The following is a 25,829-nucleotide window of genomic DNA, read 5'->3' on the forward strand; positions in this document are numbered from 1 at the left end:
ACACTAGTGCTCCTGAGTCCAGATGTGTAAACAACTGCTGAGTGTCCTGTCCTTACATTCCACTGAATCAAGTTTGCAATTCATTCTAGTTTCAAAGACATCTAGACAACAATGTCCTAAACTTCTTTTAAGACAAATTAGCCTGACCAAAATGTAGTTAACCCTGTATCAGCTAAAAACATTGTATTTATTTGCAAACGAACGATGTTTCCTATGAACGATTACTGTGCCCACGAACATGAAAGTAGCCATTTAAAACTGTACAACAGTAAAGAAAAGCACATGGAGCAGCATGCAAGTTAATAATCATAATAGGAACACATGACAAGTACTTACTTTTTTTAAGCACTTTCTTTATCCTTCTGTACTGATCGGGCTCCCTTAATTTTAGGTCCCGACCAGTGTTTTCCTAATTGCTCCTTTGATCGTCGTATCCCAAATTTGTGACACAGACTCTTCACCACTTTCGTCATGATTTTGGCCTTACGCTGATTGGGGTTTGGGTACGGCCCATTCTTAGCATCATAGTCGGCCCTCCTCAAGATGTGAACCATCCCCACCATCTCCTCAAATCTCATATTGGAGACCTTAAACCTCCTCCTGGATCAGGACGTTTCGGCCTCCGGGCTTTCCTCCTTGTTACTACTATTAGTAGTCACCTGATGTGTCTCCGCCATGTTCCTCTCCCACTGTGACGAAAGAGACGGGCGGGGAATCTTCGAGAAAGAACACCAGGGGCGGGCGACGTGGGCGGAGTTTCATGCATGCGCAGTCTATATCAAGCTAACACGCATTTGTCATACGTCCGATCTGTGTGTGTGTGTGGAGGTAGGACGAACGGAAGTGGCGAGCATGCTAAACGAAGGTAAAATTTTAACTTGGCCCATCACAGTGGCCTATACTGCTTCAAGATTGAGGCCTATATTGGGATAAGATAATGAGAGTTTAGGCTGACATTAGTGTTTTTGTCTTGTGTATTGTCTTACAGCAAAGATAAATCCCTATGTAAAAAAAAGTTTTACATATGGACTGCAGGTCCAGCAAGGCCTCTTGAGACATAACAGCAGCCCATGGATACTAATGAAGAGCCACCACGAAATCGGGTTATCTATGGATGAATTTTGCCGGGAGCCCTAGAAACAGCATTTGGATTTCATATTGTTCCACTGGGAGACCCTACTTCATTGCCTGGTGGCAATACAAGCATTTCTGACTCAGGGGACATACGTTTCTATAAGTCCAACGGTTCCGGTAAGCCTGCATTGCTTCCATACGGGGGATCCAATTATTGTGTATTACTTCTCTCAATTTTATCTATGTGGTGTATGAACACCACCATCTGTTTGGGACTTTTTATTAGTCATCAGATTTTCTATGCATTAGATACCTATTGGAATTTTTTTCAGTACCATTCGGAATGCATGGTGTTAGGAACCACTGTTTGATATATCTGTTTTTTGCCATTTCAATAGTTTCTGTAGTTTTTTGTAATGTAAATTAGCGCTACACTATATATACCTGCACTGTCTACAAATTTCCCTGTTTGTTGTGTGAGCTGCTAATATAGAGTAAGCGCAGTGTCTTTGGATATTTTTTCACAAATGGCTGCAATATAACAAAGAGTGAAAAATTTAAGGGGGTCTGAATACTTTCCGTCCCCACTGTATATTTTTTACTATTTTGTGCCAGTTTCCCTTGATAAAAAATAAAAATCAGGAGATATCCACCACTAAATGAAAGTCTAATTTGTCCTGAAAAAAACACAATTTAATTCATCTGGATACACTAAGCAGTTGCAATGATATGTACAATTTTACTAACACATGTCAAAGTGGCAAAACCAGTGGTGTATTTAGGTTTTGTGCTGCCCTAGGCCTGACTAAACGCATGCACCCCCCTAATTTAAATACGATCCACCCCATCCTGCCGAGGCCACACCCCTCCCTGTTTAAGACGCACCCTATCATCTGTAAACAACACCCCTTCCTCTTTAGGCTCATTTGGCACCTTTCAGGGGTGAACGGGTACCTGTTTCTGACAGGTACCCTTCCCCACTTCTGGAAAACTGCGCTGTCCCCTCTGAAGTTTGCCCCCCCTCCTCCTTCCTCCACTGGGCCATTCAGAAAGTGCAACGCGCTTCGCACATGTGCAGTAGGGAACCGGTCGGTTTCCCTTACCATGAATGATAGTGGCAAAACCCGAGAGCCAATCCAAAAATCGGCTGAGGTGTCGACATCGCTGAATCCCTGGACAGGTAAGTGTCTTAATATTAAAAGTCAGCAGCTACAGTATTTTTAGCTGCTGAGTTTTAATGCTATCACGGGGGGGGGGGGGGTCTCACTGTGCCCATCAAACGCAGTCACTGTGCCCATCAAATGCAGCCACTGTGCCCATCAAATGCAGCCACTGTGCCCATCAAATGCAGCCACTGTGCCCTCAAACGCTGCCACTGTGCTATCAAATGCAGCCACTGTGCTATCAAATGCAGCCACTGTGCCATCAAATGCAGCCACTGTGCCCTCAAACGTAGCCACTGTGCCATCAAACGCAGCCACCGTGCCCATCAAACGCAGCCACTGTGCCCCATCAAACGCAGCCACTGTGCCCCATCAAACGCAGCCACTGTGCCCCACCAAACGTAGCCACTGTGCCCTCAAACGCAGCCACTGTGCCCTCAAACGCAGCCACTGTGCCCATCAATTGCAGCCACTGTGCCCATCAAATGCAGTCACTGTGCCCATCAAATGCAGCCACTGTGCCCATCAAACGCAGCCACTGTGCCCCATCAAACGCAGCCACTGTGCCCCACCAAACGTAGCCACTGTGCCCTCAAACGCAGCCACTGTGCCCTCAAACGCAGCCACTGTGCCCATCAATTGCAGCCACTGTGCCCATCAATTGCAGCCACTGTGCCCATCAATTGCAGCCACTGTGCCCATCAAATGCAGCCACTGTGCCCCATCAAACGCAGCCACTGTGCCATCAAACATAGCCACTGTGCCCTCAAACGCAGCCACTGTGCCATCAAACGTAGCCACTGTGCCCTCAAACGCAGCCACTGTGCCCATCAAACGCAGCCACTGTGCCCATCAAACGCAGCCACTGTGCCCATCAAATGCAGCCACCGCGCCATCAAATGCAGCCACCGTGCCATCAAACGTAGCCATTGTGCCCTCAAACGCAGCCACTGTGCCATCAAATGCTGCCACTGTGCCCATCAAATTCTGCCAGTGCCCATCAAATGCTGCCAGTGCCCATAACGCTGATATACTTTATTAAATCATTGTACCTGCTGTCCTGGGGGTTTCCCTCATGCTCCTCTCTCTCCTGACGTCACAGCCCCAGGGCCGAGGAGAAGATTCACTGCAGCAAAGCAGTGCAGGGGAGGTTAGGCGGAGCTTAAGGCTCCACCTGTCACCTGTTGGTTATGGGGGCGCGAGTGACACACGGTGCCCCCCCGCATGAGAGAAAGCCCCCCCACCCGTCTTGCTGATTCCCGGCTCCCGCACACATGCAGCGCACGGCGGCCAGCTTTCTGTAGCGGCACCGTGGTGTGTGGGCGTGCTTGTCAGAGGGTGGAGGTGTGTATTCACACCCCCTACTCTGACAAGCACGCCCATACACCACGGCGCCGCTACAGAAAGCCGGCCGCCGTGGGCTGCATGTGTGCGGGAGGCGGCAGCGGGAGCCGGGAATCAGCAAGCCGGGTGGGGGGGGGCTTTCTCTCATGTGGGGGGCGGCCCTTTTTGCCGCCCCCCGCAAAGTGCCGCCCTAGGCCTAGGCCTAGTCGGCCTAGGCCAAAACACAGCCCTGGGCAAAACTGTACGGTTTAGGAGATATTCACTTTGCATGCAGCCGCTGACGTCAGCGGCACATGCGATGTGAAGGCCCGGCAGCCGGACCTGAGAAGGAGACTCCCGCGCACATGCGCGGAAGTGACGTAATTGCAACTCCGGCCACTCACAGTGCCAGAGCCGCGAACCCGAAAGAAACACCGAGAGAACATGTCAGCTCCCTCGGCGTGGACCGGGATCAGATGCCGAGACCTCATTCTAAGGTAAGTATTTTTACAATGAGCTGGTATGCGCTGCATACTAGCTCATTATGCCTTTGCCTTACAGGTTTTTTAAAAAAAAAATTAAAAATTCTGTGCGGGTATACTGTCTGTAATTTAATCTTGGTATAAATACAGCTGTTCTGTGAAGCCCTCAGAGGTTTGTTAGAGAACCTTAGTGGACAAGCATCATCACGAAGACCAATGAACACACCAGACAGGTCAGGGATAAAGTTGTGGAGAAGTTTAAAGCAGGGTTAGGTTATAAAAAAATATCCCAAGCTTTGAACATCTCATGGAGCACTGTTCAATCCATCATCCAAAAATGGAAAGAGTATGGCACACCTGAAAACCTACCAAGACATGGCCGTCCACCTAAACTGACAGGCTGGGCAAGGAGAGCATTAAAAAGAGAATTATTAGAAAGGAATAATGGTGCGCTTATTCAGTAAATTGATATGCAATAATTAATAACACCAAGTGAGTATAATATAAACACAAATGAATAAAGTATGAATAAAGTGAAAGCAAACAGGCATTAAAATGAATAAATTAAGTAAAATTGAAAATAAAAATAAAAGCCAAGTGAAAAAATAAATATAATAGGGATGACTAATTAGTCCACATCTTGATAAAGGAGAAATTAAAAATTAACTCCAACAACGGAAGGGATCAGAGAAAAAAAAACAACACCAATGTATAGACTGGCCGCTCACCTCCAGGTATGACCAAAAAGGTCAGATAAAGCTTAATGGATAGGTGATGGGAACCCAGCTAATACGTCTGTAAAGACACCCTCCAGTACTATGCCTCTATATTCAAACGCTAATCCAGAAATAATCATAGGGTCGGAGAAACATCAGATCCCCACTGTAGATTTCAACAGGTCTGTAGTGACTCGAACCAGTAACATGCCTCTTGTATAACCATCACTCAGAGAGAACAAAGATATCCATAGTGCAATAATGCCATTTAAAAATAACAAATTTATTCAAATAACTGTTTACATGAGACGTAAGATAGCATCCGCAGTAGAGATAGGGGTAGTGACACTCTCGCCTCCTTACCACACTTCCGGTCTCGCTGGACACCGGAGGTGACGTCACAAGGCTCCACCCAGGGACGCCACTTCCAGTGTCCAGCAACAAGGGGGAAGGGGTGGGCTCTCCGGGTGATGGCATTGGATGGCCACGCCCCATTGCTATATAAGAGTCGGCAGAGAACGGGCGAAAACAGATGAAGACATCAACAGAACAAGAGTGGCTTTTTCAATTTTTTTAGAGGGTAACCGGCGGCGAGGAAGAAGACAGCAGCGGGAGGAGAACTGTCTTTGATTTTTTGGTATGCTTGTGGCAGAAACGACATGTGTTGGTGCCACAGGCATATGATCCATTGGCACTTAACCATGTCCTCTCCACACCTTTGGACAAAAATAAGCTCGGTGATAACATTCCTCCCAAAGTTTTAGACTGACAGCTGAAAAATCTACACCCTCTCTTTAGGAACGGGTGAGTATGAATAGGTGGTAGCAAAAGTAAAGCCTTGTACACATGATCGGATTTTCGTCCGGGAATTGTGTGATGACAGACTGTTTGCCTAAAATCCGACCGTTAGTACACTCCTTCAGACAATTGTTGTCCAACTTTCCGCCAACAAACCCTGGATGGTAGGCTAGTAAATTTTTGGTCTGTTGTCAGATTTTCGTATCGTGTGTACACAAGTCCGTCACACAAAAGTCCAAAGTAGAAATACGCATGCTCGGAATCAATGCTCACCAAACACAACATTAGCAGAAGGTGCCCAAAGGGTGGTGCTCAAGAGCTGAAATTCCATGTAGTACGTCACTATGTTCGTGTTTGTTGGCCGACAGTTGTGTACCGTTTGTATGCAAGGCAAGTTCCTGGCACAAGCCCTTCGGATAAAAGTCTGACGCTCTGTTGGCCAACAATCGGATCATGTGTGCGAGACTTTAGAATATCTTGGCCGTCAGATTTGCCTTTTTTATGAGATTTGTGTTTTAACGTAGATCTATCCCTGTCTGCAACTGTGGCTATTGTTCTGTTAACATCCCTGGAGTTATATTTGCATGCTACTAATCCGGAGTCTATTGTGTCACATTCCTGGACAAAGCTTCTTTCAGTGGAACAATTTCTCTTAGCTCTTATGCATTCACCGAGTGGAACTGATCTAATCGTGTGTGTAGGATGACAACTGGTCGCCAGCAAAACCGAGTTGCTGGCGCATTCTTTCCGGTACGTATGAGTAGATAAAGTTCTACTTGTAGAATTACCCTCCAAATTGATATCTAGAAAATTGGAATTTAGTTGTGATTTTGATAAATCTAAAATTAGATTCAGATTATTATTATTATTAAGATATTGGTTAAAGAGAAAGATGTTCTCCGAGGTGCCCTGCCATATAAATAGCAGGTCATCTATGAAACGACCATACCATTTGATGTGCCTCACAAAAGGATTATTGGGAGAAAATAGACACATTTCCTTCCACCACCCCATGTATAAATTAGCTAAAGGGGTAAAAAAAACTTGGTCCCCATAGAGGCACCTTTACACTGGAGATAAAACGTACTGTCAAAAGAAAGGAAAATGTGCTTTAACAGGAAATCCAATGTCATTATGATAAACACTCTGAGTTCCATACTATAGGAACTACAGTTGTATGCAAAAGTTTAGGAACCCCTGACAATTTCCATGATTGCCATTTATAAATATTTGGGTGTTTGAATCAGCTATTTCATTTTGATCTATTAAATAACTGAAGGACACAATAATATTTCAGTAGTGAAATGAGGTTTATTGGATTAACAGAAAATGCGCAATATGCATCAAAACGAAATTAGACAGGTGCAAAAATTTGGACACCCCAACACAAAAATCACATCAATATTTAGTAGAGCCTCCTTTAGTGGACACATATGCAGAATATGGTTATACCAAAAATCATAGAAAAATAGAAAGATGACAGCAGAAAGAGACCGAAGAAGTCCATCGAGTTTGCTTAACAGTTTTCATTATAAAAAGTGATAAAAGTCTTCTGAAAAATTCAACTAAATTCAAAATCAAGACACCTTTTATTTATTTTGTTGAAAGATCAATAGTTTTCCAGTGAAAAATGATACCATCTATGATTGGGTGACTGTTTATCACTTCATGTATGGCCAGTATAATGCAAGCCTGTGTTCCATATGCAGTGTCCTTTAAAAGACAAAGACCAAACATCAAAGTTTTAGGTGTAATTAATCATGTCAAATTGATTTAATGGTTATTTGTTATAACGGGATTATGAGACACATCTATTAGAGTGATGGCTGCTTACGGTACAACCCAAAAATGAAGAAGGTATGGTGAGGGAAAACATTATAGAGCAAAACAAAAATGACAGCAAATCAATCTGTAGTTTAGAACACCTTGTTTATTCAAGTAAGCAGCCTGTGAGAAAAGGGTGGTTATATAAAGGAAAGTATGATTTCCTTAAGCAAACAAGAGACAAATAAGTGTACCAAGGTGTGTGCGTGACCAGAAAGAGGTAAAAATCTGGTATAAAAACAGCAGTAAGGGGGGTGTGGGGGTGCAGTCAGCATTGGGTGTGGTCTCTTGGGGGTGCTTTTTTTTTATGCAATTTAGTGGTGTGCAACACAAAAACAAAAGAATGTTGGGTGGGCACAACACCTCCATAAAGTCTGCACCAAATGCTCGCCTGGCAGTGGCAGTACAGAGTGATATGATAGATCCCAGAGGAGGACTTCCCCTCACTCTGAACTGCCTGTATCTGGTCTTGTGAGTAAGTGTTGGGAAGGGGGGGTCCTTTCCTGGAGGTCTGTACTGGAAAGGGTGCAGTGGTGTCTCTGTATTGGGAGAAGGGCAGTCTGTACGGGGGGAGGCTCTACTGGGAGAAGGACAGTCTGCAGGGAGGAGTCTGTACTGGGGGAAGGGTAGTCTGTACTGGGAGAATCTGTACTAGGAGAAGGACAGTCTGTACTGAGGGGTCTGTACCAGGGGAAGAGTAGACTGTATTGAGGGGTCTGTACTGGGGGAAGGATAGTCTGTACTAAGGGGTCTGTACTGGGAGAAGGCTAGTCTGTACCAAAGGATTTGTACTGGGGGGAAGGGTGTCTTCATCTATGCTGGGGGAAAGGGTTGTCTGTACTGAGGGGTCTGTACTGGGGGAGGGGTAGTCTCTACTGAGGGGTGTGTACTGGGGGAAGGGTAGTCTGTACTGAGGGGTCTGTACTGGGGGAAGGGTAGTCTGTACTGAGGGGTCTGTACTGGGGGAAGGGTAGCCTGTACTGAGGGGTCTGTACTGGGGGGAAGGGTAGTCTGTACTGAGGGGTCTGTACTGGGGGAAAGGGTAGTCTGTACTGAGGGGTCTGTACTGGGGGAAAGGGTAGTCTGTACTGAGGGGTCTGTGCTGGGGGAAAGGGTAGTCTGTACTGAGGGGTCTGTACTGGGGGAAGGGTTGTCTGTACTGGGGGAAGGGTTGTCTGTACTGGGGGAAGAGTTGTCTGTACTGGGGGAAGGGTTGTCTGTACTGGGGGAAGGGTTGTCTGTACTGAGGGGTCTGTACTGAAAGAACGGGAAGTCTCTACTGAAGGGTATGTACTGGGGGGGGGTGTCTCCATCTATGCTGGGGAAAGGGTAGTCTGTACTGAGGGGTCTGTACTGGGGAAAGGGTAGTCTGTACTGAGGGGTCTGTACTGGGGGAAAGGGTAGTCTGTACTGAGGGGTCTGTGCTGGGGGAAAGGGTAGTCTGTACTGAGGGGTCTGTGCTGGGGGAAAAGGTAGTCTGTACTGGGAGGATAGTCTGTACTGGGGAAGGGTTTTCTGTACTGGGGGAAGGGTTGTCTGTACTTGGGGAAGGGTTGTCTGTACTGGGGGAAGGGTTGTCTGTACTGTGGGGTCTGTACTGAAAGAACGGAAAGTCTCTACTGAAGGGTATGTATTGGGGGGGGTGTCTCCATCTATGTGGGGAAAGGGTAGTCTGTACTGAGGGGTCTGTACTGGGGGAAGGGTAGTCTGTACTGAGGGGTCTGTACTGGGGGAAAGGGTAGTCTGTATTGAGGGGTCTGTGTTGGGGGAAAGGGTAGTCTGTACTGAGGGGTCTGTGCTGGGGGAAAGGGTAGTCTGTACTGGGAGGATAGTCTGTACTGGGGAAGGGTTTTCTGTACTGGGGGAAGGGTTGTCTGTACTTGGGGAAGGGTTGTCTGTACTTGGGGAAGGGTTGTCTGTACCGGGGGAAGGGTAGTCTGTACTGAGGGGTCTGTGCTGGGGGAAGGATAGTCTGTACTGAAGGGTCTGTACTGGGGAAAGTGTAGTCTGTACTGAAGGGTCTATACTGGGGAGGGGTGTCTCCATCTGTCATGTACCTTATCCGAGGCCATGATACTGAGAGAGGCTCCCCTTGCGGCTGAATGCAGTATACCCCTGAAGGTGGTACAGAGGGTATAATGCTCAAAGAAGCATGGGTTGCCAGCAGGATGTGTAGGACTTGAGCAGGTGATCACTTGAAGACTACTTGAGGCTGTAGCAGGAGTGCAGGAGGAAGTCATTAGTGGTCTGTAACAGACTACAGTGACTTGGAGCATCCAGGGAGCTCTGTAAACACCCAGCAGAGAATTCAACACTGGTGATCAGCTGGCACCTGTTTCAAGAAGAGTTGGTGTGGCAAGCCAAGGGTCATACACAGGTAAACTGGTGGGTTCAGGCAGAGACAATGTCCTTGAGGCCAGCTGGAGTCATACACAGGTAAACTGGTGGGTTCAGGCAGTAACAAATTCCTTGAGGCAAACCGAGGTCATACACAGTTAAACTGGTGGGTTCAGGCAGAGACAAAGTTCTTGAGGCAAGCCGGGGTCATAGGCCACCAGGGAATTGCGTCTTTCACCCTATGTGCATGCTACCGCGCATGCGCCCATCCTGTTCCATTCCGTCATGCACCCGCAAGCGCAGAACCGCCATTCTTCCACGCATGCGCGCGGGAACCTGCCGATAGCGCCTGTTAACAGTTCTGCCAATACTGAAGGGTCTGTACTGGGGGGGGGGTGTCTCCATCTGTCACGTACATTATCCGAGGCCAAGATGCTGAGAGAGGCTCCCCTTGCGGCTAATTGCAGTATACCCCTGAAGGTGGTACAGAAGGTATAATGCTCAAAGAAGCACGGGTTGCCAGCAGGATGTGTATGACTTGAGCAGGTGATGAATTGAAGACTATTTAAGGCTGTAGCAGGAGTGCAGGAGGAAGTCCTTAGTGGTCTGTAACAGACTACAGCGGCTTGGAGCATCCAGAGAGCTCCGTAAATGCCCGGCAGAGGATCCCACAGTGGTGATCAGCTGAGAACTGCTTCAAGAGGCATTGGTGTGGCAAGCGGGGGTCATACACATGTAAACTGGTGGGTTCAGGCAGAAACAAAGTCCTCGAGGCAAGCCGTGGTCATACACAGGTAAACAGGCAGACAAGCAGAAGACAAGTCCTCAAGACGAGCCGGGGTCAGAGCCAAGAGAATATCAGGGTAGGTCAAGAACAATACAGGCCACACCAGGAGATACTGGAAGCAGATGCAGGTTCAGGAGTTCAGGGAGAGCTGAAGACAATCCAGCAATGAAAGGAGATCCTAGGCAACCTTTCATAGGCCACCAGGGAATTGCGTCTTTCATGCTATGCGCGTGCTACCCACGCGTATGCCCGCGCTGTCCCATTCCGTCACGCACCCGCAAGTGCTGACCTGCCATTCTTCCATGCATGTGTGCGGGAACCTGCCGATAGTGCCTGTTAACAGTTCTGCCAATGATTCCATTGCCATTTACTGAGGGGTCTGTACTGGGGGAAGGGTAGTCTGTACTGAGGGGTCTGTACCGAGGGAAGGGTAATCTGTACTGAGGGGTCTGTACTGGAAGAAGGGTAGTCTGCACTGAGGGGTCTGTACTGGGGGAAGGGTAGACTGTACTGAGGGGTCTGTATGGGGGGAGGGGTGGACTGTCCTGAGGGGCCTGTGCTGGGCAGATGATAGTCTGTACTGGGGAGATGGTAGTCTGTAATGGGGGAAGGAAGGTCTGTACTGAAGGGTCTATACTGGGAGAAGGGTAGTCTTTACTAAGGGGTCTGTACTGGGAGAAGGGTAGTATATACTGAGGGGTCTGTACTGGGAGAAGGGTAGTCTATACTGAGGGGTCTGTACTGGGTGAAGAGTAATCTGTACTGAGGGGTCTGTATTGGGAGAAGGGTAGACTGTACTGAGGGGTCTGTACTGGGTGAAGGGTAATCTGTACTGAGGTACTGAGGGGTCTGTACTGGGGGGGAAGGGTAGTCTGTAATGTACAGGACGCCAAAGTTGGGTCCTGGACGGGTGCTATATAGCACTGATATTTGGGTTATGGTCCCTTTAAGGGTAGTGTGGTAGTATTGAGGGGGTCACCCAGAATGGGTGAGGAATTCCCGGGAATAGCTTTAATTAGGAGAGGACTGACTCACAGTTCTCTCTGTGATAATAAAGAGATATTTGGAACTCAGAATTTCGGAGGCTCTGAAGTGATATTCGGGTGGTAAAGAGCCTCCACCCCTGACTACAGGGATTCCAGCACACACGGGGTTAAGAGCCTCCAGGAAGCAGCTCTTAAAGGCAGGAAGTAGTGCTAGGAGTGGTGGTGGGGAGGAGTTGTTTGGAAGACACCTGTCTTGGAGAGCTGTGAGTTTTTGCTGGGGCTGCTAAAATAATCAATAAGGATTGTTAAAACATTGGTATAACTACCCATCCGCGAACTGTTATGCCGCGTACACACGACTGGTTTTGCCATTGGAATAAACTCTGAAGGTTTCTCCGACGGAACTCCCAAAGAATTCCATTCAAGCGGTCTTGCCTACACACGGTCAACCCAAAGTCCGACCAAAGTCCGATCGTCAAGAACGCGGTGACGTACAACACTTACAACGGGACTAGAAAAAGGAAGTTCGGACATTCCGCTCATGTGTACGCGGCTTAAGGTGCCTTTTTACTTTTGCTTTGTGCTGAAGATAAGCAGACTTTATTTTGTACTTTTGCTTGTGTGCTGCTGGAAGCCTTATTTTGATTTTGCTTGCTGAAAATAAAAGCCTTTTCGTTTAAAGTTTATCGGCTTTGCACTCGGTCCTGTGGAGCTACAATCCCCCAAACTTTACAGTACTTTTTAAGTATGTTTTAAGCCTTCCCCTTCAATTTGGCCACACATGTTCATTACTTCAGAACATTTTTGGGGGGCAGGTGTTTTAAAAATGTTCAGACCTGGTTGCTGGATATCCTAGGTATGCCACTGAGAAACAGATGCTGCTTCTGCTGCTTTCTAAGCTGCATACCTACAGTATTTCACAGAAGTGAGTACATCCCTCACATTTTTGTAAACATTTTATTATATCTTTTCATGTGACAACACTGAAGAAATGACACTTTGCTACAATGTAAAGTAGTGAGTGTACAGTTTGTATAACAGTGTAAATTTGCTGTCCCCTCAAAATAACTCAACACACAGCCATTAATGTCTAACCCATTGGCAAAAAAATTGAGTACACCCCTAAGTGAAAAAGTCCAAATTGGGCCCAAAGTGTCAATATTGTGTGGCCACCATTATTTTCCAGCACTGTCTTGACCCTCTTGGGCATGGAGTTCACTAGAGCTTCACAGGTTGCCAATGATGTCCTCTTCCACTCCTCCATGATGACATCATGGAGCTGGTGGATGTTAGAGGTCTTACGCTTCTCCACCTTCCGTTTGAAGATGCCCCACAGATGCTCAATAGGGTTTAGGTCTGGAGACATGCTTGGCCAGTCCATCACCTTTAGCAAGGCAGTGGTCGTCTTGGAGGTGGTGTTTGGGGTCATTTTGTTGGAATACTGCCCTGCGGCCCAGTCTCCTAAGGGAGGGGATCATGCTCTGATTCAGTATGTCACAGTACACGTTGGCATTCATGGTTCCCTCAATGAACTATAGCTCCCCCGGTGCTGGCAGCACTCATGACGGCCCAGACCATGACTCTCCCACCCCCATGCTTGACTGTAGGCAAGACACACTTGTCTTTGTACTCCTCACCTGGTTGCCTCCACACAAGCTTGACACCATCTGAACCAAATAAGTTTATCTTCGTCTCATCAGACCACAGGACATGGTTCCAGTAATCCATGTCCCTAGTCTGCTTGTCTTCAGCAAACTGTTTGCAGGCTTTCTTGTGCATCATCTGTAGAAGAGGCTTCCTTCTGGGACGACAGCCATGCAAACCAAATTGATGCAGTGTGCGGCATATGGTCTGAGCACTGACATGCTGACCCCCCCTACCCCTTCAACCTCTGCAGCAATGCTGGCAACACTCCTATGTCTATTTCCCAAAGACAACCTCTGGATATGATGCTGAGCATGTGCACTCAACTTCTTTGGTCAACCACGGCGAGGCCTGTTCTGAGTGGAACCTGTCCTGTTAAACTGCTGTATGGTCTTGGCCATCGTGCTGCACCTCAGTTTAAGGGTCTTGGCAATCTTTTTATAGCCTAGGCCATCTTTATGTAGAGCAACAAGTTTTTTTTTTCAGATCCTCAGAGAGTTCTTTGCCATGAGGTGCCATGTTGAACTTCCAGTGACCAGTGTGAGAGCGATAACACCAAATTGAACACACCTGCTCCCCATTCACACCTGAGACCTTGTAACACTAACGAGTCACATTACACCGGGGAGGAAAAATAGCTAATTTGGCCCAATTTGGACATTTTTACTTAGAGGTGTACTCACTTTTGTTGCCAGCGATTTAGACATTAATGGCTGTGTTGAGTTATTTTGAGGGGACAGCAAATTTACACTGTTATACAAGCTGTACACTCACTGCATTACATTGTAGCAAAGTGTCATTTCTTCAGTGTTGTCACATGAAAAGATATAATAAAATATTTACAAAAATGGGAGGGGTGTACTCACTTTTGTGAGATACTGTATATGCTATCTGCTGCTTACTCTATGCTTGCTACCTGAATCATCTGTTGCATATCCCAATTTGCACACTGTTCCGTGGTTTATTCCTATCACATTAGATTTCTCCTCTATGTGAATATCACAGCCCTCCAGATTGGATCATTAGCCCGGTCCACTGAATATGTGTGTCGTCAGTAGCCCAGTCCACTGAATATGTGTGTCATCAGTAATGTCCAATGGGGATCCATCCACTCAGCAATATAGCCATCATGGTTCAGCTTGTTTAGGCTATCCTCCCCTGGATTGTTTTAGTGCACCCCGCCTCTGTGGTGCATTCCTCACTTAAGCTTTTTATGCACCCGGAGACTCTTTATATTGCCGCTGCGGCATTTACCTACAATTTATTAGCCCCATGCTGACTTGTTGAATGTGTCCTTGGGCCTTACACTCCCTATGGTCCTGTCTTTGCCATACTGCCATATCAGTCATGTCAGGTGGTCTTGTGTATACACTGTTCCTCAGTTTATTGCTATGGTTAGCTTTATTGCACATGTCTGAACTGTGTACATGACAGTGTGGCGTCCGGTGCAATTTTTGTGAATATTAGACAACGTTGACTTTTTTACTGGTGATGGTGGGTGGTTTCTTTTTTTCCATTATATTGTTGTGATTTAGATTATTTTTACCAATAACATTTGATATTTTTTCTAGACAATTTTGTAGTTTATATAGTTACATAGTTACATAGTAGGTGAGGTTGAAAAAAGACACAAGTCCATCAAGTCCAACCTATGTGTGTGATTATGTGTCAGTATTTCATTACATATCCCTGTATGTTGCGGTCATTCAGGTGATTATCTAATAGTTTCTTGAAGCTATCAATGCTCCCCGCTGAGACCACCGCCTGTGGAAGGGAATTCCACATCCTTGCCGCTCTTACAGTAAAGAACCCTCTACGTAGTTTAAGGTTAAACCTCTTTTCTTCTAATTGTAATGAGTGGCCACGAGTCTTATTAAACTCTCTTCTGCGAAAAAGTTTTATCCCTATTGTGGGGTCACCAGTACAGTATTTGTAAATTGAAATCATATCCCCTCTCAAGCGTCTCTTCTCCAGAGGGAATAAGTTCAGAGCTCGCAACCTTTCCTCATAACTAAGATCCTCCAGACCCTTTATTAGCTTTGTTGCCCTTCTTTGTACTTGCTCCATTTCCAGTACATCCCTCCTGAGGACTGGTGCCCAGAACTGGACAGCATACTCCAGGTACGGCCGGACCAGAGTCTTGTAGAGCGGAAGAATTATCGTTTTATCTCTGGAGTTGATCCCCCTTTTAATGCATGCCAATATTCTGTTTGCTTTATTAGCAGCAGCTTGGCATTGCATGCCATTGCTGAGCCTATCATCTACTAGGACCCCCAGGTCCTTTTCCATCCTAGATTCCCCCAGAGGTTCTCCCCCCAGTGTATAGATTGCATTCATATTTTTGACACCCAAATGCATTATTTTACATTTTTCTACATTGAACCTCATTTGCCATGTAGTCGCCCACCCCATTAATTTGTTCAGGTCTTTTTGCAAGATTTCCACATCCTGCGGAGAAGTTATTGCCCTGCTTAGCTTAGTATCGTCTGCAAATACAGAGATTGAACTGTTTATCCCATCCTCCAGATCGTTTATGAACAAATTAAATAGGATTGGTCCCAGCACAAAACCCTGGGGAACCCCACTACCCACCCCTGACCATTCTGAGTACTCCCCATTTATCACCACCCTCTGAACACGCCCTTGTAGCCAGTTTTCAATCCATGTACTCACCCTATGGTCCATGCCAACGCACCTTATTTTGTACAGTAAACGTTTATGGGGAACTGTGTCAAATGCTTTTGCAAAATCCAGATACACCACGTCTACGGGCCTTCCTTTATCCAGATGGCAACTCACCTCCTCATAGAAGGTTAATAGATTGGATGAGGGAGTGGAAGGAGTGTGGAGCGGAGCGAGTAGCTTGTTGAGAGTCTCTATACCCCACTGTCTACCTGCTGACATCGGTGTGTCAGAGCGCTTGGCCGGCTGTCACTGTTGGGTGGCCTGTGCCTGGGTCCCGGTGTGGCCGTGTGGGGCAGTGGACGAGGAGGACGGAGAGGCCGGTGCCGGTCGCTGGAGCGGGCCGGCTGCGCTGTGGCGCTCTCGCTGGAGCCGCGGCAGGTGCTGCGCCTGCGTGCCCGGAAGTCGGTGGAGCGGCTCTCAGTGTACCGCTACGGAGCGGTGAGAGAGGAGGAGAGGTGGAACGGTTGGAATTGAAAGCCGGTGGTGTACCTATGCTGATGCTAAAGTGCTCATGATACACCGTGGAGGCCGGTAAGGAGCTGGACGCTGGGTCCTGGGACTTTGGGGTCCGGAGCAGGTGAGCGGGACTTGAATGAGGGTTTTAACCCTCTCAATTAACCACAGTTCATTGTGCCTGGCTGAAAGGCAGAAGGTTGTTACCCTGTATTGTAACAGGGGGACGGAGAAGTGAACGGGCAGCTGTGACATACTTGACCAGTATATTAACCTCTTAAACAGCTGTACATGTACTCCGGCCGAGTGGAGGTTGCAGGGCTGTGGTTAATTCCCTGCATTAAAGAGACAGTACCTGCCTGTGTAACTCCGGTTAACCTTTTTTCTCTGCTGCTACCCAGCTTCCCTCGTGCCCTATTTGTTCCCTCCTGGTAGTGTTGGGCACCCGGGCTCATAAAGGCAACAAAGGCAATGTCAAGGAGGAGAGGGGAGGAGCCAGTCAATATGGAGAATTTAGGGCCCCAGTCATTACGATCAGCAAAGGAGAAGGGGAACCAGGCGGCAGCAGCGGCAGCAAAACTGGAGAGGTTTGCACATACCCCTGAACAGACCCCCACTAAGAACGGGCAATTTTCCCAACCCAAGACCACCGGGGACAGGAAAAGTCAAGGACAGGCATCTTCAATCCCAGCTGGAGCAGGGCACAAAAACCCGAATGTTAATAAAGGTACAGGGGCAGGGGAAAAAATTAATTTACCACCACCAACAACCATCTCCGTTACAGAGGTAGAACCTACCCTGAGGGAAGTTTTACAGGCGATCAATTCTTGTAAGGCATCAGTGGAGGGGTTAAGCTGCCAAATTAAAGAGGTTAAAGATGAACTACTAATAATAAAACAGGAGTTGCAAAAGGCAGTAGATAGAATAACTGGTTTGGAGGGAAGAGTGAGTCAAGTGGAGGACGATGTTTTTCCCCTACAACAAGATGTTAAATCTATGAAGGAACAACTGGGTAGAATTAATGAAAAAATGGACGAAATGGAAAATCGCCTGAGAAGGGACAATATAAGAATAGTGGGTCTCCCAGAGAGATGTGAAGGGCAGAGTCCCATCGCCTTTTTGGAAGGATGGCTCACAGAAATATTTGGAAGGGATGTAATTTCCCCACAGTTTGCAATTGAGAGAGCCCACCGGGTCCCCTTCAGGGCTCCGCTCCCTGGAGGGCGCCCCAGGTCCTTATTAATGAAATTCCTAAACCACTGTGACAAGATAACTCTATTGCGTAAAGCCAGGGAGAAGGGGCTTATTTATTACAACGGAGCAAAGGTTTCATTCTTTGCGGACTTTTCACCGGAGCTGCAGAGGCGCAGGGAAGGTTTTGTGGAGATCAAACGCACCCTACAAAAATTTGAACTCAAGTATGCCTTACTGTATCCAGCCAGGCTACGGGTTGAGGCAATTGGAGAGGTTCTCTTTTTTGATTCCCCGGTGGGGGTAACCTGCTGGTATGAAGAAAACAAACAGAGACTGAAGCCCAAAGAAAGGAGCCCAGAGTCTTAGGATGCTTGATAGGAAGATAAGAAGATCTGGAATGTGGGAAGCAATTTGAACTTGGTATAGAGAGTAAGAATGAGGTTGTATGGTAGAGTAGGAATGGGGGATATGGAGGATATTATATTTAAAATTTTGCACATGTGGATGCTAAAGGTGGAGGGCGGGGGGGGAATGTTAGGAAGGGTTATTTTGAAAGGAATATATGAGGTGGTCACGAATAGAGCCCCAGGGGCAAGCCTGGTAAGGTGGGGGAGGGGTGGGAGGGATGTGGGGGGGTTTGGGGGGGGGTGGGGGGGTTGGGGGGGTTTGGTGGGGGGGGGGTGGGGGGGGGTGGAGTGGGTGAGGGGTTGTAAAATTATTTTAAGAGAAATTAAAATGCACATAGCACTTGGGAGGGCAGCTAGGGGGGAAGGGGGGAGGGGGGATGTAGGATTAAGCACATGTGTGGTAAATCTAAACACTATGAGAAAGGGGATATTTAGAACGTTTACTGGAATGGAATATAATAGTATGAAAGCCCGATGGGGTATAAAGTACAGGGGGTAACTAAGGGAACACGTTTTCTTCTTTTTCTTTTTTTCTTTTCCTCCTTTTTATGTGTAGTGCACAATATGGTATTAATAGAGGATTTTCACTTTAGCTATCTTATGGGTTCTTTGGGAGATATAATAGGTAAGAAGGTGTTACTTTCTGGCACAAGACAATGTACCAAGTTTAAGGCGCCCATTATTTTTGGTTCCTTAGAGGCCAGCTCTCGCCTATTGCCTGTTTGATGCAGTCTAAGGTCCTTAAAATAGGCTCCTGGAACGTTCGGGGGATGGGGAACCCAAACAAGAGGGCTGCCATTTTTTCGTTATTGGAGTTAGGGGGGGGTGGGTTTGGTCTGCCTACAGGAGACACACCTGACAAAGGACACGTTGACTCGTCTACCAAGTAGGAGGTTTCAGGCCCAATACCACTCGGTTTACTCCTCTTACTCTAGGGGGGTGAGTATATTGGTAACAAGAAGTGTGATGTTCTCCTGTAGGCAGACCAGGATAGACAGCTTGGGTCGCTATGTGTTTTTATATTGCTCTATTGAAAATAGAATGTATGTCATTGCCAACATTTATATCCCCCCACCTTTTAAATTGGAAGTGTTATACAACCTGTTGGAGTTTATGCTGGATAAAACAGACACCCCTGTGATAGTATTAGGGGACTTTAACGAGGTGCTGAATAGAGAGCTGGACAGATACCCGTCGAGAGTCCAAGCAGACAGTTTAGCAGGGGGCCGGTTGGGCCAATTCTTAGAGGAGGCAGGTCTTCTGGATATATGGAGGGCTCGAAACCCTGGAGTAAGGCAGTATTCCTGTTTTTCCGCCTCCCACTCCACCTTTTCCAGGATTGATATGACCCTGGGGAACGTAGAGGCAGTACCATTAATAAAGGATGTAGTATATTATCCAAGAGGGATCTCGGATCACTCCCTGATGGTGGCTTCAGTGGGCATAGGGGTTAGGGAGGCTAGAAGGTTTTGGAAGCTAAGCTCATATTGGTTGGAGTTAATGGGGGAACCAGAGAGGATAATAACAAAGTTAGAAGACTTCTTAAAATCTAATGAAGGCTCAACTACAGTGGGTGTACAATGGTACACATTGAAGGCATTCCTCAGGGGTATTCTAATCCAAGGGGTGGCAGGAATTAAAAAGAGGGCAAGGGAGTGGGAGGAAGGAATCAGGAGGGAACTGGAGGTGGCAGAGAAGCAACTTATAGAAGACCCTACTCCAGAGAAGCAGAAATGGTGGGAGGAAAAATAGGAGACCTATAGAGCAGCAGTCCTGAAGAGGGGTGAAAACAAGCAACTTTTCCAGAAACAACGGACCTTTGGGGAAGGTGAAAGCGTGGGATGTATGTTGGCCTACTTGGTAAAAACCAACTCCTCCTCCTCGATGATCCCGGCAATTAGGACTCCAAAGGGCGAGATATCCTCTCAGAGTCTAGAAATTACAGGCGTATTCGAGAAGTATTAAGAAAAGCTGTATAGGTCACAAGGGATCGTCGAGGAGAAGGACATGGAAATGTTTTTTAAGGATATAAGGGTCCCGATGGTTACTGAAGAGGATAGAGAGGGTATAGATGCGCCAATTACACTAGCTGAAGTGCAACAAGCTGTAAATGGGATGGCAAACCAAAAATCTCCAGGACCGGATGGTCTCCCGGTAGAAACCTATAAGCAGTATGGGAAGATCCTCCTGCCAGAATTACTGAAAACACTAAACTGGGCTCTACAGGGAGGATGTTTGCCTGTTTCGATGTCCGAAACAGATATTATCCTGCTTCATAAAGAAGGGGGTGACCCACTGGACCCGTCGGCATACAGGCCTATATCCCTCTTGTGTACAGACGCCAAGATCCTGGCAAGGGTGCTGGCTGCCAGGCTTAATAAAGTTATGCATAAACTTATCCACGTGGATCAAACGGGATTCATTTCACATAGAACCACGAGCATGAACATCAGGAGGGCTTATATGAACCTTCAGACCCCGACAGAGAATATTGGATCAAGAGCAGTACTATCGCTGGACATAACCAAGGCCTTTGATAGTTTGGAGTGGCCCTATCTCTGGCGGGTGTTGGAGGAGTTTGGCCTGGGTCCTGTCTTTAGAAGGTGGATAAAAATATTGTATAGGGGCCCAAGCGCAAGGGTTAGGGTTAACAAAGACCTTTCAGGGAAAATATGCTTAGAGAGGGGAACAAGACAGGGGTGCCCCCTATCCCCCCTGCTTTTTGCCCTTGCCATGGAGCCACTAGCAATTCATATAAGGTCCAGCTCAAAGATCGAGGGGTTCATAAGAAGAATAGGAGAGGAGAGGATTGCCCTGTATGCCGACAATGTTTTATTGTTTTTGGGGGATACGGAAGGCTCTTTTAGGCAGGTAATGGATATAATGGAGAAGTTTGGCAATGTGTCGGGTCTGGTGGTGAACTGGAGGAAGTCTGCACTATTGCCACTAGATACACCCAAGGGTCAGGACTTATTGGGAATTCCATGCCTAAAAGTAGTTTCAACGATCCGTTATTTGGGTGTAAATATGTCAAAAGATCCCAATCAGTACATTGTAGATAACCTAGTTCCATTACTGGGCAAATTTGAGCGTAAAATTGATATCTGGAGTCGGCTGCCCCTGTCCGTAGCAGGAAGGGGCAACTTAATTAAGATGGTGTGGTTGCCCCAATTGTTGTACTTGTTACACAATTCACCAGTGTGGGTGAATAAAAAGTGGTTTAAAAAGATAGATTCACTCTTTAGGGAACTTTTATGGAGGAGAGGGAAGGCCAGGATCAGCCTTCAGAACCTACAGCTGCCAGTTAAAGAAGGAGGAATAGCTCTCCCGCATCCGAGGTGCTACTTTTTGGCTGCACAGCTACAGCATGTAGGGGGTGGATGTGCTGATAGAGGGTTGTTAACTCTGGAGGCACCCCATAAAACCGTAGTGGAGGCACTGGAGGCAGACTCATTACCTGGTAGCGGTCCCACAACCAAGTTAATAACAAAAGTTTGGAAAGCAACTAAGACCTTAATGGGATATGCCGGGTTTACAGAATTTGCTCCCCTCTGGCACAACAGAAACCTACAGGAGATTGTGGCTATGGGGGAATTTAAGGAATGGGTGAGGTGGGGTATAAACAGACTAGCCCAACTGTACCGAGGGAACGTATTGAAAACCTTTGAGGATCTTCAAAAAGAATATAGTATCCCAAAACAAACATTTTTTAGGTATTTACAAATGAGAGCGGCTCTGGAGGTACAATTTAGGGTAGGTCCCCTAGTTTGGACAGATGCTGTTTTGCTACAGAGAGTGATTAGACCCAGGCAGATGAAGGGCTTTATTTCCAGAATATACACACAATTACGCAAGGAAGCCATCGTTAGATCAGAGCACCTCGGCTGCAGGGAGGGGTGGGAGAAGGATGTGGGAAAGTTAACCGATACACAAGGGAAATTCTGGAGGTGGGGCAGGAGGTTTCAGTTTCACCTGCACAGAGACTCTCTCACCTAATGTTGCTATATAGAGCATACTACACCCCAAAAAAACTATTCCGCTTTGGTGTAAGTCCCGATGCCAAATGCCCCAGGTGTGGGGAGGAGGGTGACCTGATACATATGGTATGGAGGTGCCCTAAACTGGTACAGTACTGGTTGGGGGTTGTGGGCTCTATTGGAGACAAGTGGGGGATTTCTTTAGAGGCAGATGTCAGACTCTGCATTCCTGGATATAGGGTATGGAGTCTGGAGGAGACAGCGGTTAAGATAGCGGTTTTGAGATGCTTATACCAAGCTCGGAAGCTTATTATGCAGAGATGGCAGTCAGCCCTCCCCCCGGCAGTTGATGAGTGGGTTAAAACAATAAACAACGTAATATGGAAGGAGAGAGCCCTATATATCAGAAGAGGGAGCCTTAAAAAATTTAAAAAGATGTGGAACCCCTGGTTAGTAAGCGTAGGGTGTCATTAATAAAAGGGAGGTCCTGGGTTAGGGAGGGACGAGAGCAAGGGAAAGATGGGAGGGTATGGGGGAAAATAATTACCTGGCATCCTAACGTACCATATGAAGTTAGCTGTTGGATAAGATATGTAGATGTAATAGGAGTGTGGAGTGGTACGGCTGAGGGGCACATGGCCTCTCTTCTAATAGAGTATGTATACCTGAACTTGCAGATGTTTTTAATATGGTGTATGTAAAGTTAAGAAATGTTAATAAAGATTATTTAAGAGAAAAAAAAAAAAAAGGTTAATAGATTGGTTTGGCAAGAACGATTCTTCATGAATCCATGCTGATTACTGCTAATGATATCATTCTTATTACTAAAATATTGTATATAGTCCCTTATCATCCCCTCCAAGAGTTTACATACTATTGAAGTTAGGCTAACTGGTCTGTAATTCCCAGGGATGTTTTTTGGACCCTTTTTAAATATTGGTGCTACATTGGCTTTTCTCCAATCAGCTGGTACCATTCCAGTCAATAGACTGTCTGTAAAAATTAGGAACAACGGTCTGGCAATCACCTGACTGAGTTCCCTAAGTACCCTTGGATGCAAGCCATCTGGTCCCGGTGATTTATTAATGTTAAGTTTCTCAAGTCTAATTTTAATTCCGTCCTCTGTTAACCATGTAGGTGCTTCCTGTGTTGTGTCATGAGGATAAACACTGCAGTTTTGGTTACTGAAGCCCCCCGATTCACTCGTGAAGACTGAGGAGAAGAATAAATTCAATACCTTTGCCATCTCCCCATCCTTTGTAACCAGATGTCCTTCCTCATTCTTTATGGGGCCAATTTGTTCTGTCCTCCCTTTTTTACTGTTTACATACTTAAAGAATTTCTTGGGATTTTTTTTGCTCTCCTCCGCTATGTGTCTTTCATGTTCTATCTTAGCCGTCCTAATTGCACCCTTACATTTCTTATTGCATTCTTTATAAAGTCTGAATGCTGAGGATGATCCCTCAACCTTCTATTTTTTGAAGGCCTTCTCCTTTGCTTTTATATGCATTTTTACATTGGAGTTAAGCCATCCAGGATTTTTGTTCGCTCTTTTAAATTTATTACCCAATGGGATACATTGGCTAATGCCCTTATTTAATATGCTCTTAAAGCAAACCCATCTCTCCTCCGTATTCTTTGTTCCTAATATTTTATCCCAATTTATGCCTTTTAGCAAGGTTTGTAGTTTAGGGAAGTTGGCTCTTTTGAAATTCAGTGTCTTTGTGTTCCCTTCATGTTTCCTATTTGTGTGATTTATACTGAAACTAATTGACCTGTGATCGCTGTTACCTAAATTGCCCCGTATTTCCACATCTGTGATCAGGTCTGTATTGTTGGTAATCAGTAGATCCAGTAATGTTTTATTTCTAGTTGGTGCGTCTACCATCTGACCCATAAAATTGTCCTGCAAGACATTAAGGAACTGGCGAGCCTTAAATGAATGCGCGGTTCCCTCCGCCCAGTCTATGTCTGGATAATTAAAATCCCCCATTCTTTCATTAGTAACCATACCCTGGTGACTCATATTCATGGTCCTTAGGCAGCTCTGCTAGTTCTGCCTTCTTTTTATGCATTGTTCTTTTGGCCATAGAGCCCCACTTTATCATAGTGAGTGGGTAGGTTACCTGAGGTTTCATGCTGAACCTCATTATTTTGCAATTTCCCATTTTTTTGTTTTTTCCACTGAAAAAAGCCTGGTAAAAGCCAGTCACATTATTTTTCTCCAACCTCTTATTCTGGAAGTTTTTCCTTTACTTTCTTCTTCAATGACAGCGGTCACCAGGGTCAGAGGGGGCAAATCTCCTCTCTAAGCGCCCGTTTACACTTGGGGTCAGTGGGCTGTAAAAGTCGGCATTTGAACTGCAATTCACCACCCCCTGATCGCCCCTCCACCCTTTTAGGCAGCTGTATGGGGATGTACACATGCTGCAGTTTTGATGCTTTGCAGCCTCTGCAAAAATTGTACCCCCTGTCAAGCAAATAGGCAGTACTGCAACCGCATACAACCACCCTGCAACTGTGTGTATTGTACACTGCGGCAAGGTAGTGTGACATATATAGAGTTAAACAGGAGGTGAAGGCGTGACATATTTAGAGTTGCCACTTCATCCCTTTAAACCCGAACACCTTTGAATTACACAGGTTCTGAGACTAATTAAATGCAGATAAGGCACCAAGTGAGTTTAATTACCACGTTAATCAGCCACAGAACCTGTGTAATTAATAAGTGTTCGGGTTTAAAGGGAGGTGGCAACCATAGACACATTGCTTCCTAGCTGCCTGTCAACCACCTCTGAAAACTGATCCTCTACAGAATCAGCTTCAGATGGGAGATTTTAGGTAACATATACCTGTTATAAATGCAGTCACAAACTGAATTCAAATGAACACATAACTGGTTGAATGCACAGTGGCCACAATCCATGGATAACTCTGGAATATAGATACATGTAATGCAGAATGCCATAAATCCAATAATAATTAATTTAGTGCAAAAACAAGGCATGTATTCCAAACAGGGCTCATATTGACTCTCCATTTCATGGGAAAACATCCACTATTTCATTAACTGGTCTATATATAATTTACTAGAGATGTTAAGAATTTTATGTTTACTTAGGGCTCATTACATCAGCCTGGTCTGCTGCAGTGCATGGTATATTAACCTGTTTTTTTTTACTGTTTAAAAAACAAAACAAATCTGTTTAGCGTTAAGACAACATACAGAGCCTTGAAAAAGTATTTATACCCCTTGAAATTTTCCACATTTTGCCATGTTACAACCAAAACCATAAATACATTTTATTGGGGTTTTATGTGATAGACCAACACAAAGTGGCACTTAACCACTTGACCACTGGGCACTTAAACCCGATTCCTAACCAGACCAATTTTCAGCTTTCGGTGCTCTCACATTTTGATTGGCAATTACTCAGTCATACAACACTGTACCCATATGAAATTTTTGTCCTTTTTTTCACACAAATAGAGCTTTCTTTTGGTGGTATTTATCGTATTTATCGGCGTATAACACGCACCCCAAGTTTAGGAGAGAATTTTAAGGAAAAAAACTTTTAGGAGGGAAGTTTAAGGAAAAGAAACTTACATTAAAATGCCCATCAATGCAGCCTCATCAGTGTTCATCTGCAGCCTTGTTAGTGTCAGTGCAGCCTTGACCCAGTGTCCATTGCAGCCTTGTTAGTGCAGCTTTGCCCCAGTGCAGCCTTGTCAGTGCAGCTTTGCCCCAGTGCAGCCTTGTCAGTGCAGCCTTGCCCCAGTTCAGCCTTGTCAGTGCAGCCTTGCCCCAGTGCAGCCTTGTCAGTGCAGCCTTGCCCCAGTGCAGCCTTATCAGTGCAGCCTTGCCCCAGTGCAGCCTGTCAGTGCAGCCTTGCCCCAGTGCAGCCTTGTCAGTGCAGCTTTGCCCCAGTGGTCAGTGCAGCCTTGCCCCCAGTGTCCATGCCTACCGCCGCCGCCATAC

Source organism: Aquarana catesbeiana, linkage group LG12, assembly GCF_042186555.1.
Source record: "Aquarana catesbeiana isolate 2022-GZ linkage group LG12, ASM4218655v1, whole genome shotgun sequence".
Taxonomy (NCBI): domain Eukaryota; kingdom Metazoa; phylum Chordata; class Amphibia; order Anura; family Ranidae; genus Aquarana; species Aquarana catesbeiana.